Raw genomic sequence first — 8,811 nt, 5'->3', positions numbered from 1 at the left:
ATCAAGTTCAATAGTAGTGCCGCAGGAGGAAGCCACAACCTCTATATTAATATATTACAAATATATTATATTATTATATTAACGGGGAGTTGGTTAACTGAGGAAGAAGTTTATAAGCGGCTTGATTAAAATGAAAGTAAATAAGGCACCTGGCCCCGATGGCATACATCCAACAGTTCTCAAGGAGTTAAGCTCAGTAATAGACAAATCATTATATTTAATATTCAAGGACTCCATTTCCACAGGCTCAGTACCACAAGATTGGCGTAAAGCAGAAGGGAGCTAGATCACAACCAGAGAATTACAGACCTGTAAGCCTGACTTCAATAGTGGGGAAACTACTTGACGGTTTAGTACAGGATAATATTCAGGAATACCTAATGGAAAACAAAATTATTAGTAATAGTCAGCAGGGATCTAGGAAGGAAACTAACCTTATTTGTTTCTTTGAGGAGGTAAGTAGGAATTTAGACCAGGGTAATGCAGTTGATGTTGTCTATGTAGATTTTGCAAAAGCTTTTGATACGGTTTCACACAAGAGGTTGGTGTACAAAATAAAGGAAATTGGACTCATTAAAAATATATGCACCTGGATTGAAAACTGGTTAAAGGACAGACAACAGAGGGTTGTCATAAATGGAACTTTTTCAGGTTGGGCTAAAGTCGTGAGTGGAGTACCTCAGGGATCGGTTCTGGAACCCCTTCTTTTTAACTCGTTTATTAATGACCTTGAGGTTGGCATCGAGAGAAAAGTCTCCATGTTTGCTGATGATACTAAATTGTGTAAGGTAATAGAATCAGAGCAGGATGTAATTTCTCTTCAGAAGGACTTGGAGAGACTGGAAACGTGGGCAGGTAAATGGCAGATGAGGTTTAATACAGATAAATGTAAGGTTATGCATTTGGGAAACAAGAATAAACAGGCAACTTACAAATTAAATGGGAACTGTGACTGTAGGGGTAGCTGGGATCACAAAATAAAGTTCAAACCCAGCTAGTTACCCCTAAAACCATGTATCCTCGCTGTCTCAATAATGTTTAATTCAGCCAAATGTATTTAATGTCTGGGGAGGGAATGTAAAAACACTTATGTATCAAGCTATTGTCTGTAAAACACTTTATTCCCTGTTAATGCAATCCCCCAGTCTAGTTGAGCCAGTGCTGTTATGTTATGTGATTTGAATGTCAGCCATGTAAAGGTGGATTGCATGTGTTCATTTCTATGTAGGCAGACTCAGTGATTAGATCAGCCAAGGTGCCAGCAGAGAAATGTGGATTGAGACAAAAGCTGGGAGCATGGAGGTGTTAAAGACATTTGGTGAGTGGGGAAGAGTGGACAATCAGGTCTGGTGATGGGCTCTCAGGAAGGAGAGCCTTTGTTCCCTACAGACTATGTAGCTCCTACACAGTGGGAGGTCTTGAGTGCCTTAGCACACCCCTCCTCCGGCTTTGGTGGCACCAACTCAATCCGTGCTATGGTTGGCCAGCAGCCCCTGTCCCGGCCTGGAACGGAACCCGCCGTATGAGCGGGACCCTACTGTATCTACAGAGGGCTATATAAGGGGCACTGCTGATCAGAGCACTAGACTATCTGAGAGACATTCTGTGAAGGAGATTGGATCTTGACTGTGACCAGCTAGAGATACTGGTCAGAGGGGCTGCTGTGTGATCAGCACTCTGATATCCTGGACGAGAAGCGGACAGGACAAGCCTTCTTGAAGCTGGCCCCTGCACCTAGCGAGGCTAGAGTCTACTCCCCAGGCCCCCGGTTGATATTGTATCTTGTTTTGTGCATCTTTGTTTTGTCTGCTGGCGTGCCAGAATAAACCTAATTTTATTCAACAACTTTGTCCCGTCTGGTGCTGGTGATCCTGGTGGTTTCGGTGTAAAAGTACTGGTCTCCCTTGACACGGATAAATTCGGAGAATCCTTGATGTGATGGAGAAGGATTTAGGAGTGCTTGTAGACAGCAGGCTTAGCAATAGTGCCCAATGTCAGGCAGTAGCTGCAAAGGCAAACAAGATCTTATCTTGCATCAAACGGGCAATGTTTGGAAAGGAAGTAAACATAATTATGCCCCTTTACAAAGCATTAGTAAGACCACACCTTGAATATGGAGTACAATTTTGGGCACCACTCCTTAGAAAAGACATTATGGAACCAGAGAGAGTGCAGAGAAGAGATACCAAATTAATAAAGGGGATGGACAATCTAATTTATGAGGAGAGGCTAGCTAAATTAGATTTATTAACATTAGAAAAGAGGCGTCTAAGAGGGGATATGATAACTATATACAAATATATTCGGGGACATTACTGGGAGCTTTCAAAAGAACTATTCATCCCAAGTGCAGTACAAAGGACTCGGGCCATCCCTTAAGGTTGGAGGAAAGGAGATTTCACCAGCAACAAAGGAAAGGGTTCTTTACAGCAAGGGCAGTTACAATGTGGGATTCATTACCCATGGAGACTGTGGTAGTAGATACAATAGATTTGTTCAAAAAAAGGTTGTACATCTTTTTAGAAAGGAAAGGTATACAGGGATATACCAAATAAGTATAAATGGGAAGGATGTTGATCCAGGGATTAATCCGATTGCCAATTCTTGGAGTCAGGAAGGAATTTATTTTTCCCCTTATGAGATATCATTGGATGATATGACACTGGGGTTATTTGTTTGCCTTCCTCTGGATCAATAAGTAAGTATAGATATAGGATAAAGTATCTGTTGTCTAAATTTAGCATAGGTTGAACTTGATGGACGTACGTCTTTTTTTTTCAACATCTACTATGTAACTATCAGTAACTATGTAACTATCTAAGTAGTAACAAAGGAGGGAGAGAGAGTAGGGGGTATGGTTCCTTTTATTGGCCCAACAAGCAGTTGATATGTTACAAGCTTTCCAACCTCCCGGGGTCCTCCATCAGGTAACCCCCTGAGAGGTTGGAAAGCTTGTAACGTATCAACTACTTGTTGGTCCAATAACAGGTATCACACCGCCTCCTCCCTCTTCCTTCTCTGTTACTACGTGGAAGAAAGGACCAGCGCAGCGCGCCACCATTTCTTTCTTAACTATTATAAATGATGAATGAGCATGCCCCCTGTCATGATAATATCATGAGATATTAGGTATTTTAATCCCTCTGGTGCGTCATGGGTTAAAAAAAGTACAGATTGGGTTTAAAATGCCATATATTGGGTTGTGGGGAAACAAGGAAAACACAAGGCACTTCGGATTTCCTAATGCTGAATTTTAATGAGGCAAAATGACGACGTTTCGACCTAAAATGGTCTTTTTCAAGTGATGAAATGGCTATGGAATGGACTCTATGGGACATCACTCTTTAAGCCATTTCATCACTTGAAAAAGACCATTTTAGGTCGAAACGTCGTCATCATTTTGGCTCATTAAAATTCAGCATTAGGAAATCGGAAGTGCCCTGTGTTTTCCTTGTTTCCTGATACCAGGCAGGCTACCCATCGGCACAAGAGTGCCGGTAACTCTGAGGGTATATTGATAAATATGGTGTGCAGCAGATAACCTCCTTTGCATATATTGGGTTGTGACAGGTCCAGGCTTGTCATGGGTAGGTGCTGCGCTGCAAACCGAACTTAAGTAGGGGGGGGGACTGCCATGGATAGCCCACTAAAAGTGACACACGTAGGTTCAGTTTGCTTTAAAAATACAAAGAAATGTTTTATGTCCTGCTTGCCCCTTGGCCAGGCCTAGTTGCCCCTTGGCCAGGCCTGGTTGCCCCTTGGCCAGGCCTGGTTGTTGGACTGTTAAAGAATCTAGAGATGTAAGTAAATTATGGTTCTCCCGACACTATCATAAACAGGACACTAGTTAAGGGATTTCAAAGCATTCTCCAGAAGGGGTTTATGGGTGACAAGGGGGGCGCGGCTACGAAAGTATTCAACATGAGATGGACTTTATTAAAAAATAAGAAGATTCCGTGACATTATCTCCTCTGGATAATCAAAGGTACAAAGCTAATCGTATCACAGAGCGGGATGTACAGACTCCAGACACCACATGGTGAAGCGGTAATAAGATACCGATATCCATTTGTCACTCAGGTTTAGGATTAAGACGGTCATGTTTGGTCTTGTTGGGTCTGCCATGAGCACCTGGATGTATTGATGTCTCGTGTAAGTGTTACAGAAGTGAAGCCATGAGTGCAGTTATATACTGAGGCACAATTCAAAGAGTTCTTTTTTTTCTGTCGTAAAACCGTCAATCTCACAGCTGATTTACGACAGGGGCTGGGACTATGTGGTTTACATGGGAAGAAAGAATATTTAAGTCTGAGCAAAGATAATGAAAATCAGATGTGTACAGAGGTGTATCTGGGACCAAATACTGGATATCTCATCTTCTCTTGCCAGTGACCTCTCTGGGAGAAAACATATGTCATATGGTGATGTGTAGCGTTTTATATATATATATATATATATATATATATATATATATATATATATATATATATATACATACACACATTTAATAAGTGATGCTTTGGGCTCTGAATGAGCTGTAGCACACTCTGGGGAGAGTATTTACGTTTTCGGACACATTTTGGTACAACGGATTTCTGTGTGTTGAAGCGCATAATTTTTCTATAATAAAAAGGGACCTGGGGCCATCGCAAATATTAATTTGACATCTTTTTTTGCATTTCTCGGGTGGTGGCCGTGTATAGATATGATTGCAATTGAGTAAGGGGTTAATATTAACTCACTTGAGGTACCTTGCGCAGGTGAAAGGAGAGTTGACTAGTGTAGCCGTGTGTATTAGCCCTGATTGCATATCTAAGTCACGTGCTCACTTGTGTGCTGGTCGTGACGGTGGTATATGGGGACGCATTTAGGGGAGATGTTAACTCATCGGGGGGACCTTTGCGAAGGTGAAGGGTGGGCCGCTTGCCAGCGTGACTGTTAAGCCTTGTCCTGTAGAGGAGATATTGTCCATTTGAGGGACCTCTGCGGAGGTGAAGAGTGGGAGCGCCTGCGAGCGCGAGAATTAACCCTTGTCCCGTATGCAGGTGGCGTAATCGCAGGGTGCCGTACGTGACACCCCCTGACACCAGTGTCAGTGTCAGGAGAAGGTGCCCTGTATACCAGCCCAGAGCAGGACGTGCAAAGTTCCGTTCCCCGCTCACCTGCATTGTATTCTCTTCCCTTGTCTTCCCCGCGTTCCCCGCGTTCCCCACTATGTGCTGGGATTGGCAGCGACACATTGTATGTAATATTAGCATGTATACAGCAGAGAGAAAGGACATAAACTCCAACCAGCACTTAGCTATGGCACTGGTCACCCACTTCAGAGGCATTCCCCCATAGTCTCTCCCGCCCTCAGCCACACGTGGCCTCAGATATCCGCTGTCACCAACAGCACACGGATACTGCGATAACAGTGCGATAACCTCATCACTGCCATGTCTGTACTGCGATAACAGTGCGATAACCTCATCACTGCCATGTCTGTACTGCGATAACAGTGCGGTAACCCCGTCACTGCCAGGTCTGTACTGCGATAACAGTGTGGTAACCCCGTCACTGCCATGTCTGTACTGCGATAACAGTGCGGTAACCCCGTCACTGCCAGGTCTGTACTGCGATAACAATGCGGTAACCCCATCACTGCCAGGCCTGTGCTGCGATAACAGTGCGATAACCCCATCCCTGCTAGGTCTGTACTGCGATAACAGTGTGGTAACCCCGTCACTGCCAGGTCTGTACTGCGATAACAGTGTGGTAACCCCGTCACTGCCAGATCTGTACTGCGATAACAGTGTGGTAACCCCGTCACTGCCAGGTCTGTACTGCGATAACAGTGCGGTAACCCCGCCACTGCCAGGTCTGTACTGCGATAACAGTGTGGTAACCCCGTCACTGCCAGGTCTGTACTGCGATAACAGTGTGGTAACCCCGTCACTGCCAGGTCTGTACTGCAATAACAGTGTGGTAACCCCGTCACTGCCAGGGCAGGTCTGTACTGCGATAACAGTGTGGTAACCCCGTCACTGCCAGGTCTGTACTGCGATAACAGTGTGGTAACCCCGTCACTGCCAGGGCAGGTCTGTACTGCGATAACAGTACGATAACCCCGTCACTGCCAGGTCTGTACTGCGATAACAGTGTGGTAACCCCGTCACTGCCAGGGCAGGTCTGTAGTGCGATAACCCCGTCACTGCCAGGTCTGTACTGCGATAACAGTGTGGTAACCCCGTCACTGCCAGGGCAGGTCTGTACTGCGATAACAGTGTGGTAACCCCGTCATTGCCAGGTCTGTACTGCGATAACAGTGTGGTAACCCTGTCACTGCCAGGTCTGTACTGCGATAACAGTGTGGTAACCCCGTCACTGCCAGGTCTGTACTGCGATAACAGTGTGGTAACCCCGTCACTGCCAGGTCTGTACTGCGATAACAGTGTGGTAACCCCGTCACTGCCAGGTCTGTACTGCGATAACAGTGTGGTAACCCCGTCACTGCCAGGGCAGGTCTGTACTGCGATAACAGGACGATAACCCCGTCACTGCCATGTCTGTACATCGATAACAGTGCGATAACCCCGCCACGAGCAGGTCTGTACTGCGATAACAGTGCGATAACCCCGCCATGGGCAGGTCTGTACTGCGATAACAGTGCGATAACCCCGTCACTGCCAGGTCTGTACTGCGATAACAGTGCGATAACCCCGTCACTGCCAGGGCAGGTCTGTACTGCGATAACAGTACGATAACCCCGTCACTGCCAGGTCTGTACTGCGATAACAGTGTGGTAACCCTGTCACTGCCAGGTCTGTACTGCGATAACAGTGTGGTAACCCCGTCACTGCCAGGTCTGTACTGCGATAACAGTGTGGTAACCCCGTCACTGCCAGGTCTGTACTGCGATAACAGTGTGGTAACCCCGTCACTGCCAGGTCTGTACTGCGATAACAGTGTGGTAACCCCGTCACTGCCAGGGCAGGTCTGTACTGCGATAACAGGACGATAACCCCGTCACTGCCATGTCTGTACATCGATAACAGTGCGATAACCCCGCCACGAGCAGGTCTGTACTGCGATAACAGTGCGATAACCCCGCCATGGGCAGGTCTGTACTGCGATAACAGTGCGATTACCCTGTCACTGCCAGGTCTGTACTGCGATAACAGTGCGATAACCCCGTCAGTGCCAGGTCTGTACAGCGATAACAGTGCGATAACCCCATCATTGCCAGGTCTGTACAGCGATAACAGTGCGATAACCCCGTCACTGTCAGGTTTGTACTGCGATAACAGTGCGATAACCCCATCATTGCCAGGTCTGTACAACGATAACAGTGCGATAACCCTGTCACTGCCAGGGCAGGTATGGCACTGTGTGTGTGTGAGGGGGCTCCCGTGGCATGGTGTAAGGGCGATCCCGTGGCACGGTGTGAGGGGGCTCCCGTGGCACGGTGTGTGTGTGAGGGGGCTCCTGTGGCACGGTGTGTGTGAGGGGGCTCCCGTGGCAAGGTGTAAGGGCGATCCCGTGGCATGGTGAGGGGGCTCCCGTGGCACGGTGTGTGTGTGAGGGGGCTCCCGTGGCACGGTGTGTGTGAGGGGGCTCCTGTGGGACGGTGTGTGTGTGAGGGGGCTCCCGTGGCATGGTGTGTGGGTCTAAGGGCGATCCCGTGGCACGGTGTGAGGGGGCTCCCATGGCATGGTGTGTGTGTGTGTGAGGGGGGGCTCCCGTGGCATGGTGTGTGGGTGTGAGGGGGATCCCGTGGCACGGTGTGAGGGGGCTCCCGTGGCACGGTGTGAGGGGGCTCCCGTGGCACGGTGTGTGTGTGAGGGGGCTCCATGGCATGGTGTGTGGGCGTGAGGGCGATCCCGTGGCACGGTGTGAGGGGGATCCCGTGGCACGGTGTGAGGGGGCTCCCGTGGCACGGTGTGTGTGTGAGGGGGCTCCATGGCATGGTGTGTGGGCGTGAGGGCGATCCCGTGGCACGGTGTGAGGGGGATCCCGTGGCACGGTGTGTGTGTGTGAGGGGGCTCCCGTGGCATGGTGTGTGGGTGTGAGGGGGCTCCTGTGGCATGGTGTGTGAGGGGGCTCCCGTGGCATGGTGTGTGGGCGTGAGGGGGATCCCGTGGCACGGTGTGAGGGGGCTCCCGTGGCATAGTGTGTGGGCGTGAGGGGGATCCTGTGGCATGGTGTGAGTGTGTGAGGGGGCTCTATGGCACGGCGTGAGGGGGATCCTGTGGCATGGTGTGTGGGCGTGAGGGGGATCCCTTGGCACGGTGTGTGTGTGTGAGGGGGATCCCGTGGCACGGTGTGTGTGTGTGTGGGGGATCCCGTGGCACGATGTGTGCATGTGAAGGGGCTCCCATGACATGGTGCGTGGGTGTGAGGGGGCTCCCGTGGCACAGTGTGTGTGAGGGGGCTCCCGTGGCACAGTGTGTGTGAGGGGGCTCCTGTGGCACTGTGTGTGGGCGTGAGGGGGATCCCGTGGCACACTGTGTGCATGTGAGGGCGATCTCGTGGCTGGGTGTGAGGGGGGGGCTCCCTTGGCACCGTGTGTGGGGGCTTCCGTGGCACGTGTGTGAGTGTGAGAGGGCTCCTGTGGCACGGTGTGAAGGGGCTCCTGTGGCACGGTGTGAGGGGGCTCTTGTGGCATGGTGTGTGGTTGTGAGAGGGATCCCGTGGCACGGTGTGTGGGTGTGAGGGGCTCCCGTGACACCCTTACTTTTCCTCTCATGCTATTTCCCCCCCTCCTCCCTTTCCCCCCTCCCCCTCCTCCCTTTCCCCCCCTCCTCCCTTTCCCCCCCCTCCCCCTCCTCC

The sequence above is a fragment of the Ascaphus truei genome, chromosome 22 (genome assembly GCF_040206685.1).
Source record: "Ascaphus truei isolate aAscTru1 chromosome 22, aAscTru1.hap1, whole genome shotgun sequence".
Classification (NCBI taxonomy): Eukaryota; Metazoa; Chordata; class Amphibia; order Anura; family Ascaphidae; genus Ascaphus; species Ascaphus truei.
Note: the sequence above shows the minus strand (reverse complement) of the source record.